Source organism: Salvelinus sp. IW2-2015, unplaced genomic scaffold (assembly GCF_002910315.2).
Source record: "Salvelinus sp. IW2-2015 unplaced genomic scaffold, ASM291031v2 Un_scaffold1624, whole genome shotgun sequence".
NCBI classification, from domain to species: domain Eukaryota; kingdom Metazoa; phylum Chordata; class Actinopteri; order Salmoniformes; family Salmonidae; genus Salvelinus; species Salvelinus sp. IW2-2015.
Window position 1 is genome coordinate 79,006 of NW_019943042.1, and position 23,591 is coordinate 102,596.

The following is a 23,591-nucleotide window of genomic DNA, read 5'->3' on the forward strand; positions in this document are numbered from 1 at the left end:
GTCTGCAACTGCTAGCCTTGCTAAGCCCCAGTCTGCTAACTGCTAAACTTGCTTGCCCCGGATACGGCTAATGCTAATTGCTGGCCCCGGCTCTGCATAACTGCTAAACTGCATAGCTTGTATCCCCGGCCCTACTAACTGCTAAGCTTAGTTAAGCACCGGCCTGCTAACTGTCTGAATCGCCGTGTCCCCAGCCAGGCCCCTCTTCAGGACCCATAAATGTATCACTTGCTATGCATTGCCTCTCTCTAATATCCAATATGCTCATACATTAACGCTCCTGGTTAGTGATTAAATGTCTTTATTTCCAATGTAGAGCCCTCTAGTGCTCAATATGGCCAACTTGGTGTACTGGTCTGAACGCCCTTGGGGGTTAAAGACTTGTACTGTCTGAACGCACCTTGGCGTAAGACTTGTTACTGTCGAACGCACCTTGGGTAAACTTGTACTGTCTGAACACAACCTTCATTAGGCTCTAATCTATAGGATTTTACATGACCTGGAAATACAGATATGCATCTGTTGTCACAGATACTCTTAAAAAAAGGAAGGAGCGTTGGATTCAGAAAACAGTCCGTTTCTGGTGTGACCATTCATTTACCTCATGCAGCGCGACATCTCCTTCACATAGAGTTGATCAGGCTATTGCCTAGTGGAATTGTGTCCCACTCCTCAATGAGCTGTGCAAGGTTGCTGGATTATTGGTTCAGGTCTCTCTTTACGTCGTGCGTTTTCCTGGATGCATTCTCTCATAACATGTTCTAACAACATGTCTGAACGTATGCAAGGCCATGGAAGAACGGGGCCCATTTTAGCTTCCAGGACGTGTGTACAAGAATCCTTGTGACATGAGACACGTAGAACAATTATCATGCTGAAACATGACTTCCCGACCTACCGCTCCGCACCTGCGAATCGGCACGGCGACCACATCGGCCCCTCAACGCCATCTGTCACGGTACTCCTCCATGCCACTAACCACTCTACACCTCTCGACACAAACACTTGCACACTCGTCGCCTCGTCTCGCTCCCTCACCCGCCACCATGCTTCCACCACCACGCTTCGCACATCACTCACAAACCACTTGCCCCCACGGCTGCCATAAACGCTGTCTGCCACCTGCCTGCGTAAGCAGTTTTGAACTGGGATTCATCCGTGAAGAGCACACTTTCTCCAGCAATGCCCAATGGCCATCAAAGGTGCAGCAATTTTGCCCACTGAAGTCGGTTACGACACCAAACCTGCAGTCAGGTTTCAAGACCCTGGTGATGACGAGCACGTAGGTGAAGCTTCCCTGGCAGACGGTTTTTGACAAGATATATGTGACAGAAAAAATTCATAATCAAGATAAAATGTGCCAAACCACATTTCATCAGCTTCCGGGTGCTGGTCTCAGATAATCCCGCAGTGACAGAAGCCAGATAGTGGAGTTCCTGGGCTGGTGTGGTTTACACCTGGTCAAATGCCATAGTTAGGACGGTTAGACTTACTAGTTCAAATTCCTAAAAACAAACATTGGAGCCGGCTTATGGAGGAATAACATTACATGCGCCTCGGTCTGACCATTCCCCTCCACAGCTCCAGTCATGCGCTGCACCTCGTCTCCTCCCCTCACACACAACTCTGTCAGCCATCTGTGCTTGTCGCACACACCACCCTGCACATTTGAATTGGGATTTTGTCCCCAGCACAAGGTGCACCTATGTAATGATCATGCTGTTTAAACAGCTTCTTGATATGCCACACCTGTCACGTGGATGGATTATCTTGGCAAAGGAAAAATGCTCACTAACAGCCATGTGAACATTTGTTCACAATTTTAGAGAAATAAGCTTTTCGTGCATATGAAACATTTCTGGAATATTTTATTTCAGCTCWTGTAACCATCACTTTACACGTTCCGTTTGTATTTCTGTTCAGTGTAGAATCCCAACTTCCACTAAAGTTAAATGTTCACTTCAGTCATTGATGTAAATGGAATTCTCCCCTTTGTACTTTTCACTGTGTTAAGGTAATGCAAAGCTTCAGTATATGACCAACAGCCATGAGGTGGTAGATAGCTCATCCTGACACATTCATGGGTCGCTCATTTGTCTCTTAAGCTAGAATCCTAGCTGAGGGACGGGCCTGGAAAYAAATGTAGCCACTCATTCATAYACAGAGCTTATGGATGCAAGGACTGACCATCCAGGATATCAAAATAACATTTTTAACCATGTTTRTGTTTACAAAATGGGACACAATAGCTGAACTGAGCTCATGAGGAATTTGAAGCTTTTTCTTTAAGATTAAATGGGTAAAAATAAGTTTAAAAAAATAGATGTAGCAACTAAGGATTCTAGCTTTAAGTACCTCTAACCTGTCCTGATTTCTTTATTACCAATGAAAGACACTTGGCCTTAAACACAGATTGAGTATATCCCTGTCTGAAACTCAGGACACAGGACACACTTGAATTCAACGATTTTGTAGCTAGTTTTAGCCTGAAGGATCAGCATTAAATAATTGTTGGTTWAGAAATAAAACCTCAATATTCCATTTTTTTTTGTTGCAGCAATCCACATTTGCTGTTTTGTTTTTAATAATTCATTCTCATTTTTATACAGTATTGAAAACCAAAAAAAAATTAAAAAAAAGTGGTGCATTCACATCTTTCCCAAGGGATTCTTTAAGGTTGATCTCTACAAGGGTAAAACGGTGAAAAGCTGGAATCCATCCATGTTGAAATTCTCACAGGGAGCAAGAGTAATAGTAGTTGGCCTGATAGAAAAAAAATCTACAACACTTCATGGATTTTTTTTTTTGTATTATTTTTTTTGCCATTTACTTCTGGTTTTTGTCATTTTTGTAAAGGGAGGAGTCAGCTTCCCAGCGTTTATCTTTTAAAAAGGAACTTCCCAGTCCATGCGTACAACACCCCCCCCCCCCTCCAAAAAAACCTCCCCTCAATCCATTTCTCCTCTCCCACAACGCTCCTCTCCTCTTATGCAACGTAGGTGTAGACTTTGCGGTCCTCAGGCGTCCGTGCCAAGTATTCTCTCTCTATGAGTCCTTCAATGCGCTTCTTAATGACCACAGGGCTGGGGAGGAACCGGGCCCTCAGCTGCTGGGTGACCTGGGGAGAAAGGCAGTACAATAACACTATTACACACTATCGTTTCTCTGGTTCAAGAGACTGTGCTGAAATGTCCTTGAAATATCATGTGTTAATGTTCTGTACTGAAATTTTATGTCCCGAAATATCCAAGTTCTGAGGAAGTGTATTTTCATTAAAAACTATAACATGATTGGTGAAAGAATAGCACTGAGATGATTGGCGGTACTCACGTTGCAAAAGTTACCTCAAAGTACTCACTGAAATACTGTAGGGATAAACATTTCCATGTAAAAATTAAAATTGAAAACAAAATCTTATATTCAACCGAATTGACTCAGAAATGATCTAGGGATGCAGATTTTAARAATAAAAACGATCTTCCAAACCTGGCTGCACACCAACCCTACATATGCTATGACGAGGGACTGAATGGACAACAGATGGAAATTTACCAGCTGGCTCAGAGACAATTTATGCTCGATCCGAAAATGTGGTCGGTGGTTCCATATGGAGGGCGTTGCGGAGCCTCCGGAAGCACGCAGAGGCCAAATTGAGCTCCATACTGCATTGCCGTGCACCTTGCACATTTCGTAAACAATGCAGCGGGCTCCGTAAAACTACGCATTGACATGATTGGTTGACGGAAGGTGAGGGCGGTCCTGTATAAACACAAACTCACTTCCTTGACAACAGCTCTGCTCTGAGAAGTAGGAACGCCCTGACTTCTGCAGTGGCCCCATCACCCTTACTGCTGCACGGCCAATGCAGACAACAGATTGGCCACACAGCGCCTTTTGGTCTGAAATATTGAACAATGTGTGTTGTCCCTGTGAGATAAACCAAGTCCAGGACAGTACAGCTAGCGGAGGTCAAGGCAGAGTTCTCTCCAGACCCCATGGGCCGGTTTCCCTAAACAGACTCAAATGGAAATTCTCCCATTGAGCTAGTTATTTTTTAGTCTAGGGCAAAGGTCCGTCCTCCACCCTTTCTCCTCTGTCCACAGTAACCCCAGAAACTGATAAGTGGTCTACTAGATGAATGTAAATTGGTTAGTAGGAGAACGGAAGAGGCTCCTCCCCTCCTCTATAGCGACCTTTCATCAAGAAGAGTCATACTACGAGTCTTTATTGGAAGAGATTTGAAATCTGCCACACCCCCTTTGAATCAGCGTTTGTTTTGTCTGAAGGAGAAAAGCATACAGACGTGTTAAAACAATATGCCTCTTAAGGTTTTACATAGAAAATGTCTTGCACAACCAACTTGTTTTAATCCCTTCACACATGTATTTTGGGATCCACCCCTGTAAACGTCATTTAACTGATGACGCACGAGAGAAGGAGCTTCTCATTTCATAAAATCGCTTTTTTCTCCACTTTCTCTCTCCTCAATTACCTTAGAACTTCTTCAAAAGGAGGGGAGAGGAAGCCTCCATTTGATTTGCTTAACTGCTGAAAGGCTATCTCCATGGTAACACTACCACTTACCGTTAGAATCTCTATGGATGCCATATAGGCCTACGCTTACTCTGTGTCCAGGAAACAACCCACCTCTTACCAGGACGTTAAGGCCTCTGCTACCAGGACGTTAAGGCCTCTGCTACCAGGACGTTAAGGCCTCTGCTACCAGGACGTTAAGGCCTCTGCTACCAGGACGTTAAGGCCTCTGCTACCAGGACGTTAAGGCCTCTGCTACCAGGACGTTAAGGCCTCTGCTACCAGGACGTTAAGGCCGCACCCACCTCCGCTACCAGGACGTTAAGGCCGCACCCACCTCCGCTACCAGGACGTTAAGGCCGCACCCACCTCCGCTACCAGGACGTTGTGCTGCATCCTCTTCCTGGACTTCATGATGCGGACGATGGCCGCCTCGATCTCATGCTTTCTGTCGTCGTCCACCTTCTGCCGCGTCTCCTTCCTCTCAGGGTCCGACTCGCCCTGCTTAGCAGCGACTGGAGGGAGGGAGAGAGAGACAGCAACCTTAGCACGGCGGAGGGAGGGGGGGCAACCTCGGCGGAGGGCAGCAACCTCGGCGGAGGGAGGGGGGGGAGATAGCAACCTCAGCACAAGGCCACGTTCAGTAGCCAGACGTTGTCGAACGTTGCAGATAGAAATACCACAAATAGAGCCAATTATTTTGCAAAACTCGACATGTCAGAGAAGCATGTTTGTTCTAAATACCATAGCTCTATCTGCGCGTCCTGCTGAACACATCTCAGGGCAAAGTCAAAGTTCAACATGCCCAGAGGTTAAATGAGCAATAGTTAGAAGATGACACCCTAAGCCTGTAGCTCCCCAGACCAGAAGACCACTGTGATATGGCTCTTTTTATCATTTAGAAAACCTATTAGAATAACAGACAGACACACTCGCCTGTCTGTATTTTGACTCTGTGCAGCTTGGAGGTAAACTGATCGTTGACTGTAAACACGTGGCCATTCTCGATCTCCTTGGACTTGGGCTCCTTGGTGAGGACGCGCTGGGTGGGCTTCCCGCAAGCCAGCGACTGCAGCGCTCGCACCAGCTCCCTCTCCGGTATATCCGTCTCCTGCTGGATCTCCTACAGTGGGGGAGGAGGGGGACAGAGYGGGAGAGAGTGTAAAGGAGGAGAAAGGGAAGCAGAAAATGGGAGAGGAGGAAAGAAGATGATTTTTTTCAGCGTGCCATCTTTATCTGTGAATTCTAACACTTTCATGTGATGGAGACTGACCTGTATCTGGCTCTTACCTCGAACGTGGACTTTTCTCTGTTGTTGAAGAGGATGAGGATGGTCATCTGGAAGGTGGAGACCTGCAGTATGTGCTTCCTGGTGTTAGAGCCCGTCACCTGGGCTCCTCCCATCCTTACCTCCGAACCATCCTCCTGGAAGGACAGAGAGAGACTGTGACTGACCCAAAACTATGTACAACTCAGTGAGCATAGCCGTGCTATTGAGAAAGGGACCGTCGTAGGCAGACCTGGCTCCTCAAGAGAAGACAGGCTATGTGCCACACTGCCCACAAAATGAGGTGGAAACTGAGCTACAATTCCTAACCTGCTAAATGTATGACCATATTAGAGACACATACAGTGGGCAAAAAAACATTTAGTCAGCCACCAATTGTGCAAGTGCTCCCACTTAAAAAGAATGAGAGAGGCCGTGTAATTTCATCATAGGTACATTCAACTATGACAGACAAAATGAGACAAAAAAAATCCAGAAAATCACATTGTTAGGATTTTTAATGAATTTATTTGCAATTTAGTGGAAAATAAAGTATTTGTCACCTACAAACAAGCAAATTTCTGGCTCTCACAAACCTGAACTTCTTCTTAAGAGGCTCCTCTGTCCTCCACTCCGTTACCTGTATAATGGCACCTGTTGTTGAACGTGTTATCAGTATAAAAGACACCTGTCCACAACCTCAAACAGTCACACTCCAAACTCCACTAGCCATGGACCAAAGAAAGCTGGTCAAAGACACCAGAACAAAATTGTAGACCTGCACCAGGCTGGAACTGAATCTGCAATAAGTCAAGCAGCTTGGGTTTGAAGAAATCAACTGTGGGAGATGGAAATGGAAACATACAAGACCACTGATAATCTCCTCGATCTGGGGCTCCACGCAAGATCTCACCCCGTGGGTCAAAATGTACAAGAACAGTGAGCAAAAATCCCAGAACCACACGGGGGACCTAGTGAAATGACTTGCAGAGAGGGCTGGACCAAAGTAACAAAGCCTACCATCAGTACACACTACGCCGCCAGGATCAAAATCCTGCAGTGCCAGACGTGTCCCCCTGCTTAAGCCAGTACATGTCCAGCCGTCTGAAGTTGCTAGAAGACATTGTGATCCAGAAGAAGATGGGAGAAGTTCATATGGTCAGATGAACAAAATATAAACTTTTTGGTTAAAAACTCAACTCGTCTGTTGGAGTACGAAAGAATGCTGAGTTGCACCAAAGAAACACCATACCTCTGTAGCATGGGGTGGAAACATCATGCTTTGGGCTGTTTTCTGCAAAGGGACCAGGACGACTGATCCGTGTAAAGGACAGAATGATGGGCCATTATCGTGAGATTTTGATGAAAACCTCCTTCCATCAGCAAGGGCATTGAAGATGAACTGGCTGGGTCTTCAGCATGACAATGATCCCAAAACACACCGCCCGGCAACGAAGGAGTGGCTTCTAAGAAGCATTTCAAGGTCCTGGAGTGCCTAGCCAGTCTCCAGATCTCAACCCCATAGAAAATCTTTGGAGGGAGTTGAAAGTCCGTGTTGCCCAGGCAACAGCCCCAAAACATCACGCTCTAGAGGAGATCTCTGGAGGAAGGCCCAAAATACCAGCAACAGGTGTGAAAACCTTGTGAAGAACTTACAGAAAACTTTGACCTCTGTCATTGCCATCAAAGGGTATATAAACAAAGTATTGGATAAACTTTGTTATTGACCAAATACTTATTTCCACCATAATTGCAATAAATTCATAAAAAATCCTACCAATGTGATTTTCTGGATTTTTCTCTCGTTTTGACTTGTCATAAGTTGAAGTGTACCTATGATGAAAATTACAGGCCTCTCTCATCTTTTTAAGTGGAGAACTTGCACAATAGGTGGCTGACTAAATACTTTTTTGCCCCACTGTATTCCATCAGATTACACAGATCCACAAAGACTTGGGAAAAAAACTATTTTGAATAAAACTCCCATATCGATTGGTGAAATACCACAGTGTGACATCCACAGCAGCAAGATGCTGTGAGCTGTTACCACAAGAAAAGAATTGAAGAAAAACACCATGTAAATAAAACCCATATTTATGTTGATTTATTTTCCCTTTTGTAGTTTCATCATTTGAAATTCTTATTCTTTTGGAATTCTGTGAGTGTAATGTTTTACTGTTTCACTTTTTGTTTTCTATTCCTCCTTGTATTAATCCATTATCTACTAATTTGGTCAATGTCAACATATGTTCACCATGCCATAAAGACCCTGAATTGAGACAGGGAATACCAGAATGGTATAAGAGTAGAGAGTCAAGAGAAGGAGAGAGGTAGAGAAGGTCAAGAGAAGGGAGAGAGGTGAGAAGGGTCAAAGAAGGAGAGAGGTAGAGAAGGTGAAGAGAAGGGAGAGGTAGAGAAGGTCAAAGAAGGAGAGAGGTAGAGAAGGTCAAGAGAAGGGAGAGAGTAGAGAAGGGTTAAGAGAAGGGAGAGAGTAAGAAGGTTAAGGAAGGAGAAGAGGTAGAGAAGGGTCAAAGAAGGGAGAGAGGTAGAGAAGGTCAAGAGAAGGGAGTAGAGGTGAAGAAGGGTTAAGAGAAGGGAAGAGAGTAGTGAAGGTTAAAAGAAGGAGAGGAGATAGAAATGTAAAACAGTATGACATTAACATACAACAGGAAAGCTACAGTTCATGTCATTCTGAGAAGGACCCCCATGCCTTATTGCCAACAGGAAACCTTTACCTCTTGATGGGGCCTGGAAGTACGTTGAGGTCTGCTGAGCCATGTGATGCTGGAGGGTCAACTGTCTGCCACTGTGTTTGGCCAAGTAGAACCTAACAGAAGAATATATATTAAATGGACTGCACTGTGGAAGACACATGTAATAGATAACAGACCATCGATGAGGCTCAGAGGATGGCCGTACCTTCTGAAGACCTCGAAGGCGTGTCTCGGGGAGGGGGGATGGTGCATTGAGGCGTGAGCGACTGTGTGGGCCAAACCAGTGGATACTCTTACTGTGAGGTCGACGCCCCCTAGAGACAGCTGGAGAACAGCAGTCACAACATGAAAAGGAGAAACCAAGACACACAAAAGAGTCCAGGGTTATAAACCACAAAAACAAGACATGTTTGGCAATGCCAGTTTTCAATATGATGGAAATAGTACTTTTATCATATCATTATACAATGTGGACTGTTGGGTTGTTAATGGATGGGGTGTGTGTGTGTGTTAATGTGGACTGTTAGTGGGTGTGTGTGTTGTGGTGTTAATGTGGTATGTTTAGGGTGTGTGTGTGTGTGTGTGTAAGTGGACTGTGAGGGTGTGTGTTGTTGTGGTTTAATGTGACTGTTAGAGGGTGATGTGTGTGTGTTGTTAATGTGGACTTGTTAGGGGGTGTAGTGTGACGTGGTAATTGGACTTGTAGGGGGTGTGTTAATGTGGACTGTAGGGGTGTGTTTAATTGACTGTTAAGGGTGGTGTGGTGTGTATGTGGACTGTTAGCCGGGTGTGTGGTGTGTTAATGTGACTTTAGGGGTGGTGTGTTAATGTGGAACTGTTCGGGTGTTGTGTGTCGTTAATGTGACTGTTAGTGTGTGTGTGTGGAGGACTATAACTATCTTACCCCCGTGGACTGAGGTGTTGTCGAACTCGTCCATTGGTGTGTTGGAGATGCTCAATGTCTTCTGAACATAACCCTTCCAGTTTAAAACGACAGCCACACTCAGTCTACCACAAGAAACAACACAGCAGAAAACACACAGCACAGCAGAGTCACCACAGCCACAGGAGCCACAAGCACAGCGAGTCACACAGCCAGCCGAGTCACACCAGCACAGCGATCCCCACCACAGCACAGCGATCCCACACACACAGCGAGTCACACAGCACAGCGAGTCACATGTTCAGGTTGGGACCAGCACCAATATGGAAAACCAGGGTCCAAACAACTACCAGTCCATTCTAATGCTTAGAGATGTAAACCAGTCGAAAAACATCCTAAATCATGATTAAAACAAAGTAATAATCTAATTAAAAATCAAATGAATTAGTAATATATGGTCTAAATTCAATGTGTAATGGCCCGCCATTCAAATCTCCTCACCTCAGCTTAGAGATCATGTTCTTCTCAGAGTCGTCCAGACTCTTGTGAGTGAGCAGCCTTCCTCCAGTTGCTGTTTGTAGTACCTCTCAACACATCCTCTCCTGCATGAACCGAAGATAACCATGGCCTTTGTTTATCCAGGATGGACTCCACCTCCTTTCTGTCAGCTGGAGACCCAGACAGACAGACAGTTAGGATATGTTTGAATAGTTTTCCTTAATAAAAAGCGTATTTTTATGCTGTGGTTCCCCTGTCCAGAACCACGTCTCTTACGTTGTCCTGGAAGTAGTAGGTATGGAATGTATGGAAAGGCAGGTAGGTATGGAAGGTAGGGTAGAGATAATGGAAGGTCAGGTTTTGGAATGGTAGGTAGGTATGGAAGGTGAGATAGAGTAGGTATGGAAGGTAGGGTAGGTATGGAGGTTAGGAAGTAGGTAGGTATGGAGAAGTGTATAGGAAGGTAGGGTAGGTTATGGAAGTGGGTAGGGTAGGTATGGAAGTGTAGAGGTGGTAAGTATGAAGGTATGGAAGGTAGGGTAGGTAGGAAGGTAGGGTAAGGTTATGGGGATATGGAGTAGGTAGGTATGAAGGTAGGGTGTATGGTGGATATGAAAGGTAGGTAAGTGCAGTAGGGTAGGTTAATGCAGGTTAGGTAGTAGGGTAGTATTGGAAGGTAGGTAGGTATGAAGGTAGGTAGTATGGAAGTAGGGAGGTATGGAAGGTAGGGTAGGTTAGGTAGGTATGGAAGGCTAGGTAGGTATGGAAGATAGGTAGGTATGGAAGGTAGTAGGTATGAAGTAGGGAATATGGAAGGTAGGAAGGTATGTAATGGACGTAGGGTAGTATTGAAGTAAATGGAAGTAGGGTATATGAATAGGGTAGGCGAAGTTGGGAAGTAGTCTAGGTATGGTGTATATGGAAGTAGGTATAGGTAGTATGAAAGTAGGGTAGGTATGGAAGTTAGTAGGTATGGTGGATATGAAGTAGGTAAGCAGTAGGCTAGGGTAATGCAGGTAAGTAGTATGTAAGTAGGCGTAGCCATGAAGTTAGGAGTATGGAAGGTAGTAGATATGAAGTATAGAGGTAGTAGGGTAGGTATGAAGGTAGATTAGATAGATATGAAGGTAGGTAATATTGAAGTAGGGTAGATATGGAAGGTAGGTAAGATATGAAGTAGGGTAGGTATGGAAGGTAGGTAGTATTGAGGTAGGGTAGTTATGGAAGGTTAGGTAGATATGGAAGGTAGGGTTAGGTAGGTAGTAGAAGGTAGGGTAGTATGGAAGTAGGTAGATATGGAAGGAGGTAGTATGGAAGGTTAGGTAGTATGGAAGGAGGGTAGAATGAAGGTAGGTAGATATGGAAAAGTAGGGTAGGTATGGAAAGTAGGTAGATGGAAGTAGGTAGTAGGGTAGGTATGGAAGGTAGGTAGGTATGGTAAGTAGGTAGATGGAAGGCAGACAGGGTAGTATGGAAGGCAGTATATGAAGCAGGGTAGGATGGGAAGGCAGGTGAGGTATGGAAGGCAGGTAGGTAGCGAAGGCAGTAGGTATGGAAGGGCGCGTAGTATGAAGCAGGGTAGTATGGAAGGTAGGGTAGGATGGAAGTAGGTAGGTATGGAAGATAGGGTAGGTATGGAAGTAGGTAGGTATGAGTAGGGTAGATTTGTTAATGGAAGGCTAGGTAGGTAGAGTAGGTATGAAGTAGGGTAGTATGAAGTTAGGTAATAATGGAAGGTAGGTAGGTATGGAAGTAGGGTAAGTATGGAAGGTAGGAGATATGAAGGTAGGGTAGAGTATGGGAAAGTAGGTAGGTATGAAAGTAGGTAGGTATGGAAGTTAGGTAGTAGGGAGTAAGGAAGGTAGGTAGTATGGGAAGGTAGGTAGGTATGGAAGCAGAGTATGGAAGCAGGGTAGGTATGAAGGCAAGTAGGTAATGAAGGCAGGTAGGTTATGGAAGCAGGAGGTATGGAAGAAAGGTAGTATGGAATAGAGGAGTAGAAGTAGGTAGGTATGAAAGTAGGGTAGGTATGGAAGGTAGGGTAGGTAGGTATGGAAGGTAGGGTAGGTATGGAAGGTAGGGTAGGTATGGAAGGTAGGGAAGGTAGGGTAGGTATGGAAGGTAGGGAAGGTAGGGTAGGTATGGAAAGTAGGATACTACATGAGATTAGTCCATTGAAGTGTAACAATATAACATTTAGCAGGTTGAACACTGACGTACCCCTTTGACTCCCTTCTTGAGCTTGTCGTCGATGAAGAGGGAGAGGTACTCTGGGGAGCGGGAGTTGAGGTTGAGGAAYTACTCAAAGTCTCCGGCGATAGTCTGCTTGAAGAGTCGGTCGTTGTTGAACGACTCCAGGAGGAAACGGTCGAACCGCGTCTTCAGYTCCAACAGGCCCTATAGGACAGAGAATCAAATCCAACTTTACTTCAAGGGAATTAAAAATCACAGCACACTTTACAATAAGTAATAACACACAAACACACAGATACTATAGAGATTGCAAGTGGTTTACGTGTTAACTCTTGGGGATGCCCTAAAAAGATAATTGGTATTGTGGTAAACAATTATCTTTCTTCTGTACTGAAATTCCAAATACTGTACCACTTGGCAGTTACGTACATAGTTGTTTAATTCCTTTTGCTTATTTTCTGAATAACTGTAAGATATTGTGTCGTTCCTGGAAGCTGTTGATAACCAAAAGACACTCCCTAAAAAGAGTGGGCTGGAACCTTAGCTTCAATGCTTATTGGGGTAGTTACCAATGTTACTATTTTTAAAAAGCTTCATATTGGAGTTCTTTCTGGTCAGGAAATAATCTGTGCCCTGATCGTTATGGACATGTTCTGAGAATAAAAATGCCAGACAATCTTTGATTTGAGGTTAGGCCCAGCGTACCTGGATGTAGTCGACAGGGTTCTTGCCCTCTCCCTCCTCTGACACCAGAGCCTTGCCCTGCTCCCTCAGGTAGGAGCTCATACACTCACACATGGTCTTCAGGCCGTTAGGCACACGGCTGAACAGCTTGTACATACAGCCCAGGTCTGGAGCGCAACAGAAAGAGAGAAGGAAGAGAGGGGAGAGGAAGAGTGGGGGAGAAGGAAGAAGGGGGAGAGAGAAAGAAGGGGGAGAGAGAAAGAAGGGGGAGAGAGAAAGGGGGGAGAGAGGGAAGGGGGGGAGAGAGGGAGGGGGAGAGAGAGGAAGGGGGGAGAGAAGGAAGGGGGGGAGAGAGGAAGGAGGAGAGAGGAAGAGGGGGTAGAGAGGAAGAAGGGGTGAGAGAGGAGGGGGGAGAGAGAGGAAGGGGAGAGAGAGGAAGGGGGGGAGAGAGGAGGGGGGAGAGGAAAATGGAGAATAGATGAGTTATGAAGGAAGTTCAAACCAATACACAGATCTAGTCAGAACTTGACATTGGTTTAGATGTCAAAGATTCACTGGCCTGTCTGTTATTTCTGCGTGTCTGGTTTCAGAGTTAATCTGTGAGGTAAATGCACGAGCTCAGGAAATGCGTTTGAGCAAATTCCAGTCAAGAAAGTGAACTGACGTGAACCAGTAAATACACTGAGTGACAGAGTTAACTTATTTATCTCTGATTTGATATCATCATACAGGAGGTTGATTCAGCTCAACTCATCTTAATAGGTTCTTGTACTATCTAGTATTTGTATCCCTGTCTGATAGTATGACATCTAGTGGGCCTTTTGGGTACTTCAGACTACACACGCGTCTAATTATCTCTGGCTCTCTGTGTGGCCTTCTATCCCACTATTGTTTGTGGAGATATGCCCGATTGGTCGACTGACCAAAAGCTCAGCTATAATTAAAATAAATGTGGATCTGACTGGAAGTGTGCAAGATTTTTCTCTCCCTGTTCACTTTGTCTCCAGTAGCTTCACTAATCAGCTTTGGGTGTCCGGTAGATTGTGCCTAATTGGCTACGGTTACATAGCCAACATATTCAGATTTTTGCCAATTTATTTCCAATCTGATATTTTTCCTAATGTATGAACAGCAACAACAAAACATATATTGAATATGATATTTTGCCTTCAGATTCATACCATGGCCATACGTGGACCTCAATCCTAACGCAATTCTGATGCTCCAATATGTGGCCACCTTTGTATGCTCTAAAGTGATTTTTGTTTGTGTGCACGACTTGCCGTTATCACCACCCGAAAATATTATGTTAACAGTGACAGGAAATGAGCGTTACATCTGTGTGCTACTTCAGAGGTACATCAGTGGGAATGTGGCCCGGTACAATCACACACACCACACTGTTAATACAACACTCACACTGGTCCCTCAGAGCTACATCAGTGGGAACTGTAGCCCGGGGTACAATCACACCACACACACTGTTAATACAACACTCACACTGGTCCCTCAGAGGCTACATCAGTGGGAATGTAGCCCGGGGTACAATCACACCACACACACTGTTAATACAACACTCACACTGGCCCTCAGAGGCTACATCAGTGGAATGTAGCCCGGGTACAATCACACCACACACACTGTTAATACAACACTTCACACCTGGTCCCTCAGAGGCTACATCAGTGGGAATGTAGCCCGGGGTACAATCACACCACACACATACTGTTAAACAACACCTCACACTGGTCCCTCAGAGGCTACATCAGTGGGAATGTAGCCCGGGGTACAATCACACCACACACACTGTTAATACAACACTCACACTGGTCCCTCAGAGGCTACATCAGTGGGAATGTAGCCCGGGGTACAATCACACCACACCACACTGTTAATACAACACTCACACTGGTCCCTCAGAGGCTACATCATGGGAATGTAGCCCGGGTGTCACAATCACACCACACACACTGTTAATACAACCACTCACACTGGTCCTCATCAGAGGCTACATCGAGTTGGAATGTAGCCCCCCGGTACAAACACACACCACACACATACTGTTAAACAAACACTCACCACTGGTCCCTCAAGGCTACATCCATGGGAGATGTGGAAAATCTGAATGAGGTGGACATCAAAAAATAAGATTGGATAGAAACTATCGCTAGGTCTGGAGAATCATTGATTAACCCTGGATAACACGCCTATGCCGGACAACCTTTTTACAGGAAAAACACCCACAGCCCAAGTCTCAGTACGGGAACGCTGATCTAGGATACGTTTCCATCTTTAACCAGCATGAAAAGATCTATGGACAGGATGACGTTGTTCAGCAACGCATACTCGGATGCTTTTTGAAGAAAAAAAGGCCCCAGTCTCCAGATACTAATTAAACACACAAGTAAAGTCTTCATTAGCTCCTTATTATAACTCAAATTCAGTCTTATCCTTGCTTGTAAAACAAGCTGTTTTCCCATGTTCACCTTCGTTCTTCCGTCTTGAGGCATGTGAAACCAGCCGAATTCTCAGCTCCACGGATGTCTTCATTTGTTTGGAGGAAGCTTCCCTTCCACCACCTTGCCGCATGGGCTCCTCTGTGGAACTTTCCAGCAGTGCAGCACCCGCCATCTCTCTTGATCCGGGCCTCATCCTTCTTGATTACACACTGGCACTGTTCTTCCGCTAGGAACTTCTGGCTCTCCATCTGAGGGGTAGACAGGGTACGTTTTGAGGAGGAGGGGGTAGGACAGGGTACGGTTTGAGGAGGAGGGGTAGACAGGGTACGGTTTGATGAGGAGGGGGTAGGAACAGGTACGGTTTGAGGAGGAGGGGAGAACAGGGTACGGTTTGAGGAGGAGGGGGTAGAACAGGGTACGGTTTGAGGAGAGGGGGTAGAAACAGGGTACGGTTTGGAGGAGGGGAGACAGGGACGGTTTTAGGAGGGGGGGTAGAACAGGGTACAGGGATGGTTTTGAGGAGGAGGGGTTTAGAAACAGGGTACGGTTTGGAGGAGGGGTAGAACAGGGTACTGTTGTAGTGTGAGAGAGTATTTCAGATACAGAACAAAGTGGAAATTGGAAGAGGTTGATAGGGCAATACAATTTTATGTAAAACGGAAAACTAAAAAGCATTTTATTAGTGTGGACAATTGTTGAGGAGCACAAAATGACGAAGTGATGGGCTTCGACTCATGAACAGGATTTGGATGACCACAAACCAAGAGGTCACCTATATGTTGGAATGTTGCTATATGGGGTTAGATGAGGATAGTGAGAAGCTCCACTGACTTAACGCAGCTTAATGTTTTGTAATAGCTTGGTTACGTGTTTTTGTGGTTTTAGCATCCATGCCAACATCATAAAACAAATCTCAGCAGTCACAATGACTGGACAAAAAAAAATATATATATATAAAAAAAAAGAGGAGTGTGTCAAATGTTGCCCAACCCACCTGGAAGAATTCTGCAGACATTTCTAAGAAGGGGGACTCAAAGTCTTCCTCGTACACAGACCTACCCTCCAGACCCAGAATCATCAGCATCTGACAGGCGTTCCTGATCGCTCCCCTGTACACACACAAGGAATAAACACATGATCTAGATTTATGGGGGGGGATTTCGCTCTTTAAAAAGAGATAAAAACCATACGATAGGATTTATAGTTTTATGACTCCTTAAAACATCCACAGTTTATTTTAATTTTAAAGAAGTAACACTGAGTAAAACCTATTTGCCAGAGTGGTGATGAGTTGGGTATTAATGTAGTAGTTAATCTCCCAAATTGAAAGGTCAGTTCTCTGTGAATAGGATGTGCTACTGCCCTTATCATAGGCCTACATTAAAAAAACAGCCAAAGAGAAAGAAGTGGTTTCAGGGGCTTAAACCTCACATCACAGCCAGCCATTGTCCCCTAGGGTATGACTTACGCACCAGCCCCACAAAATACCTACTATCTGATCAACAGTAGCAGGGACTGTATACACAAAGCAAGTCAGTCATCATGATCGGAAAGGCAAAACTGATCCCAGATCAGCACTAATACTCAGACCCTGTGAATAGATACAGGTCTTTCTTTTGTTAGACAGATCCCAGAACAGTCCTTACCTGTCCACCACCTCTCCTTTCCTCTCCCGTGCGATCATGTCCAGCAGGGTCTGTCGCAGGTGGTCTCGGATGCAGCCGTAGCGTACCACCTGGTCTCTGAAGATGATCAGGCCCAGGTTGTAGACGTTCTCCACGTTGTTCTGCTGCACGTACACCCGGTCCTGGAGCCAAGTGGAGTACAGCGCGTTAGAGCGCCCGGTAAGTTAGAATAAAACCCATTTGAATARTTTGTCCTCTGAAGAGAAAATTCTTGCACAGTTAGAGTTTACTCAAAACGGGTAAGGGGGAGGACACCCAAAAATGTCATATTTTTTYCACTGAAAAGCCATATGATACCTGATAGGCTGGTGTCCTTGGTACTTGGTTACACTCACCAATACAAATCTATAGCCTACTAGGCAGATACAAAATAAATATGGCTGAAATCTCAGTTCTGGGATTAGATGTTTTTATTACCAAAATAACACTACATCATCTTCCCATTTCTGCACCTAACACTGAGCGGGCCAGGCAGCTAACTGGAGACCCAGGACGCAGGGAAACGGTCAAACTTAATTTGAAACTTTTGTGAGTGTACTGTTTACTGTTCATTTTATATTGTTTATTTCACTTTTGTTTATTATCCATGTCACTTGCTTTGGCAATGTTAACATATGTTTCCCATGCCACTAAAGCCCTTTGAATTGAAGAGAGAGATCAAGCCCTTTGAATTGAGAGGGGTGGGGGGAGAGAGCGGGGAGAAGGAGAGAGAAAAACAAAAGAATCCCGAGAGAATTCTGCAGTCTCCATAGCGGCTGTGTCACTGGATTGTCCCCCACCTCATACAGCTCACAGACAGTTGGCCTTACTGTCAAAGTAAATCAAGCAGAGTTGCCACTAGTTGCCCAAAAAAACTGGAAAAATAAAACAGAAGTTCTTTGTTCTGCCCAGGGCAAACAGCAACTAGAAGGCTGGCCCGCCCAACCCCCGCCATGACACATCGTTGAGGAGAGTCTGCCCAGGGCAAACAGCAAATAGAAGGCTGGCCCGCCCAACCCCCGCCATGACATGTCATTAAGGAGAGTCTGCCCAGGGTAAACAGGGCAAACAGCAACTAGAAGGCTGGCACGCCCAACCCCCGCCGTGACGTGTCGTTGAGGAGAGTCTGCCCAGGGTAAACAGGGCAAACAGCAACTAGAAGGCTGGCCCGCCCCTGCCATGACGTGTCATTAAGGAGTCTGCCCAGGGTAAACAGGGCAAACAGCAACTAGAAGGCTGGCACGCCCAACCCCCGCCATGCCACGTCGTTGAGGAGAGTCTGCCCAGGGTAAACAGGGCAAACAGCAACTAGAAGGCTGGCACGCCCAACCCCCGCCATGCCACGTCGTTGAGGAGAGTCTGCCCAGGGCCATTCTTTCATACGAGGAAACTATTATTTACACTTCAGGGAAACCACTGGAGACAAAACACTAAACGGGAGATAAAACTCTACAGCTTTCTGGAGAAGCAATACTACTGATTAGGCCTGTCGGGTTAAAAGGACATCTGGATAATCCTTCAGGACTGGGGTTTGGGAATTCTGCAGATTCATGTAAACTATGCATATTTTCCAGCATATCCCTGGTATACAGACAGTAGTTGTGCTTCTTGGCATGGTCGACATGGACTGGACACTTCCAATTCAGTGTAACAGCAAAACTGTTGTTCTTCCATCAATAACCATAGAACACACTAGAACAGGAGTGTCAAACTTTCAATTAAGACCCAGGTGAGGGGAGTTCTTTACTAGTTAGTGACCTTAATTCATCAATCAAGTACAAGGGTGGGGCGAAAACCTGCAGACACTCGGCCCTCCGTGGAATGAGTTTGACACGTGAACTAGACCTAAAGCAGTCCACCTACCATGTACATCAGGATGTCTCTGATCATGACCATGGCTGTCTGGTGGTCGTTCCACGCTTGATTCAAAGTCTGCAGAAAGTTATTGTTTAACGAGTTTAGGACATCTTCCCGTACCTGCGGAAAGACATAAGATAAGTACTGAGAGTCTTAGTAAAGACAAAAGATAAGTACTGAGAGTCTTAGTAAAGATATAAGATAAGTACTGAGAGTCTTTAGTAAAGACATAGATAAGTACTGAGAGTCTTTAGTAAAGACATAAGATAAGTACTGAGAGGTCTTAGTAAAGACATAAGGCATAAGTACTGAGAGTCTTAGTAAAGACATAAGATAAGTACCGAGAGTCTTAGTAAAGACATAAGATAAGTACTGAGAGTCTTAGTAAAGATATAGCGTCTGTCTATGTTGAAGTTGCCTGTAGACACTGATCCAAGGCAAAAACATTTGAGATCAGTGTCTACATTTTTTGGAGTTTCCAACCTAATGGTGTAAGTTAGAAATGAGATTGAATGAACTGATCCTAGATCTGTACCTATGGGCAACGTCTACCCAGGGCTCTGTGTTAGAAAAGCTGGAGACTGACAACATGTGGACATACAGGTTATGACCCCAGCTATCTGGCCTGCTGTATGCTAAATGTTATATTCATGAGAGAAGGTGATGCCAAATACTACATTCCAGTGCAGGTGGTTCATATGAATTAGCCTAGTCCCCAGACAGAATACACTGCTACAGCTCCCATACTAATCAATCACAAGAGTTTAATCAAGTATGTCTGTCTGGTTCTGTTTTGAGTGTGGTGAGCTTTCATGTAAGCTATATAGCTCTGATCTATCATCCGTCTATCTATATCTATAGCTGAACGGGGGATTGTTTCATTGTGTGCTGTACTTAATTTGTAAAGTGGATTGCACTGTGTTGTGTGTGTACAGGTTCCCTGCTGATTTTGCATATCAAATTTTGTCCGTTACAAAAGGTAAACGTTACAGCCAAGGCCAGGAGTTTCTCTTGACCCACATGGTCACGTGACCAGGAGAAACTCCTGGGCCTAATTCGCTGTGAAAGTCAACACCTATTCCGATTTACTTCCGTACCCAGTCACAAACTATTTTGAACGGGATTCAAGATTATATCCTCAAATTCATGAAAGTGTGGTCATTTACGATATATAAAATGATATTGTGATTATGGATTAAATTTACTTCTACCAGATGCCTCTTAATAAGATTTTAATTTGCGTTCACATGCTTTTGCTCTTGAAGACCATCAAAACCAAACTACAAGGCGTGAGGGATGGTCACTTTCACAGCGTATTATGGGAAATGATTTATAGAAGATAAACAGTGGTGCATTGTGGGAGGCGTAGTCCTTTACTTTGTTGACGAGGTGCTCGGTGACGACCTCGCGCAGGCCCGTGTAGAGCTTCTCGCCGTGTTTGTGCAGCACCATGGTGTAGGCGTTCCTGTAGAGCTCCTCGAAGCTCAGGCCGCTGTTGTTCTTCCTCTGGATCTCCTGGATGGCGTTCTTCAGAAGGTCCCAGATGTTGTTGACATACTTCTCATCCATTGTCATCTAGGGAGAGAAATCGGACACAATGAAAAAACAATGACAACGGAACAGTTCAACCCTTTTCACCTGTGTCCGTTCATTCTTAGTAAGGATTGTTTCCTCATTCTGAAAATCTGAACAGATGACATCTTTGTCAATTGATATATGACAGCAGTGCACAGATGTRGGTAATTCATTAGAGGTTGCTATCGGGTTAGAACAATGATGCAAGTTTATAAGGATCTTACAATGTTTTATACAGTCTCAAAAGCTGTTTAGGTATGGCTATGATCGACGACTCACCGACAAGCTGGCCCTGCACCTAGTATGCATTTTTGTGATTTGKGTGAGGATTTGAAGCCTCAAATGTTCTAAGAGCTTTCTTTGATAAACCACAGGTGGCACCTAGGGCCTAAAACTTGAGTGACAATAACATGAAAAACAAAAACAGTCAATTATGACTTCACAGTGAGTCAATCATGGCGGTTGAAACACACCTTGTCTGGACACATTTGAAACAAAGAGACAACGCCATTGGCCTATTATTAGGGATGTCTGTGTTTCTCATTGGTAGAGAAAAGGTAGAAGTTGGTGCATGAGGAAATCAAGTGACTAGGCTAATTGTAGTCAGAACATCTGTATTAGGACTATTGAGTAGGTTGTGACATAATATAATAGAGACAGTAGATCTAGCTGGTRTGTCATAATATAATAGWGACAGTAGATCTAGCTGGTCTGTCATAATATAATAGAGACAGTAGATCTATCTGGTACAACACACGATAAGTTAAATACAAACAATAATATATTTATTTAAGTTAGGGATTTTCATTTGACAGATAATCTCAAAGACGCTTAAAAACAAAAGTACATGTAGTTCTTGGGCTGGACGATGGTCATCAACAGAGGCTGACGTGTCCAGGTCACATCACCTCCGGTGGGTAAGAAATAGCATGACGTCGGTCTAAGCCTAYGTGTTTTTATATTTGAAGTATTGGTAATTATCAATAGTAGAACGAGTAGGGTGTACATAGCAGTAAATTATATATTTGCTTGCGTTAGCCTACATGATCATAATCTATGACATTATTAATGCKGATAGGGTCTATCACTACAACAAAGTGAACAAACCAGGAGTTGTGTTTATACAGACAGGCTAGCATAACATCATTAATTACTGAGAGAATTTGTTATGGGAAAGTATCTTGTCTTTCCCTAGGCAGGTTCAGAAGAATGGAAAATTCCAAGATGAGGTGAGGGGGAAAAAATATGCYGACAATAACATTAAAAGAAAATCAACTACAGATGATTCTGATTCAAATTCATGTGGGCACAGCAGAGGCGCCAAGACGAGTCAAGTCTTTTTGCCCCATAGCTTATTAGTATGACAACAGCTTAGCTAGCTATCAAACCCTGTCAAGATGTCCATTCTTTTGGCCATTCAAACCTCAGGGATCCCGTCACCTGATCAGAGAGCATATTAACACTCCAGCCACAAKCATACACCTATTAGACAGGCAAGGAGAGGGCTGGAACCTGTAACTTTGATTGACTTCATTGCTGTTTGTCCGCCAGAGAAGGATGTTCAACTCACACATTYACATGAGGAGTAATTGAGGGAGATGGAGAAAGAGAGATAGGCTGAGTCAAAGAGTTTAAAATGAGAGAGAGGGCCATGCCATCAAGTCATTGTTCTACAGTGAGTGCCTACCCTCTACAAAGTAATTACATAATCTGTTTTATTATATTAGGGCCAACAACTGAACTGAGCGGTACAGGATGCACCAACATGTGCAAAGGGGAAAACTGCCTAAAAAGAATCCAGTTCTTCATGGCAGTCTAAATTAAAGCCTGCCCAAGCATGCAGAGACGCAAACAAACACATAGGCCCTAAACACAAACACTACACTGAAAGTCACTTTGGTGGGCCTAAATTTGGAACATGGGCCGAATAAACTGGGGGGCAAGTAGTTGTGTAAGATGAAAAGCTTATCCCTTCTCCTGCTCAGTTATTATTAGGTGGGGCTGCTGCAGGTATGCAGGCAGACAAAACTGCATATCCCATACCCTGGCTACTGTCCAGGTGCACAGACTGAGTGCGTGGTCACAGAAGCACTCGCACGGCCATTCCGCTGCTGTTATTCCTGCAGCATTCAAGCAGTCAGAGTGTAACACTGTGCGTGTGTGCGAGATAGAAATGTACTCTCTCATCCCCTGACTGTCTAAGCCCAGGGCCCTGACTGCAATGTCATTCCTTCACACATACAGCCAATGTCTGGCATCCAACAATGTAGGACTGCTCTCATAAAAAGAGAGACTAACGTTAACTAACGTACAGCAATCGGTATACATGCTTAGCTAGTTCTGCAACATAGTCAGGCTAAATATCATGACACAGATTTAAAAAAAACACTGACAAATTAGTTTAGAAACTCTGGTTATACCCTTTCTGAGTTAGTAAGTTAGGCCTACGCTACAGGCAGTTTTTACGGGTGGGCAGTTGGCTACACAGCTAAGGAACTAGCTAACGTTAGCTGCTACCTAGACTAGGTCCTAGCTAACGTTAGCACGTTAGCCGGTAGCTTAACGTTACTAGCTAACGATAGACAGTGAACTTAAAGTTTCGTTAACCAGGTAGCTAGTTAGTTACCAAGCTAGGTTTCTGCTAACTAGCTAATAAAGTTAGCTGGCTGCCAATGTACATAGCTAGCCAACAACCTAGCTAGAAACTAGTTTGTCAATAACACCGCAAGTTAGCTAACGAATAGTTAGCTAGTAGATATTTTCCAATGTGCACTAAACAAATAACAGAAACTTATCGAATCAAAGCTAGCTAGCAAACTAGCGAATATGAATCTACGCAACACGAAGCTAAGTTAGCTAGGTTGTTGTTAGCTGACAGTGACATTTTCAAAGTATATGTTTAGCTAACTAGCCAGGCCCGTCTTTAGCAAATGACATCCCCGGTGCTTGCGTCTCAGCGTACCCGGCCAATACTTACAGGAAAGGCTCTTATCCTCATCTTTGTGTCCTTCTTGACGCCGCCTTTGAGGTTGGACATGATTAGTTAGTACGTCCGTCTTCTCTACGTTATCATGAAATACTATTTTAGGCTGCAACAGGGATGCCTGCAAATGGAAAGTGGTAAAGATCCCCCTCGACCTTCCCCTTGGGCTTGGGTCCGTCTCTCTGCGCTGTTGTTGTCACTCCTCTTCTCTCAATTTTTGCCTAGCTTCTCCTTGCAGTGATGGCGGACAACAAGCTTCTACAGGGCAGTGGTAACTGCGA

The 23,591-nt window shown here is 44.6% G+C and overlaps 1 pseudogene; it reads right to left on the minus strand.

The window, feature by feature from the left end:
* Nucleotides 1-1,850: 1,850 nt before the first annotated feature.
* Nucleotides 1,851-23,591, minus strand: LOC112071500 (cullin-3-like; annotated as a pseudogene).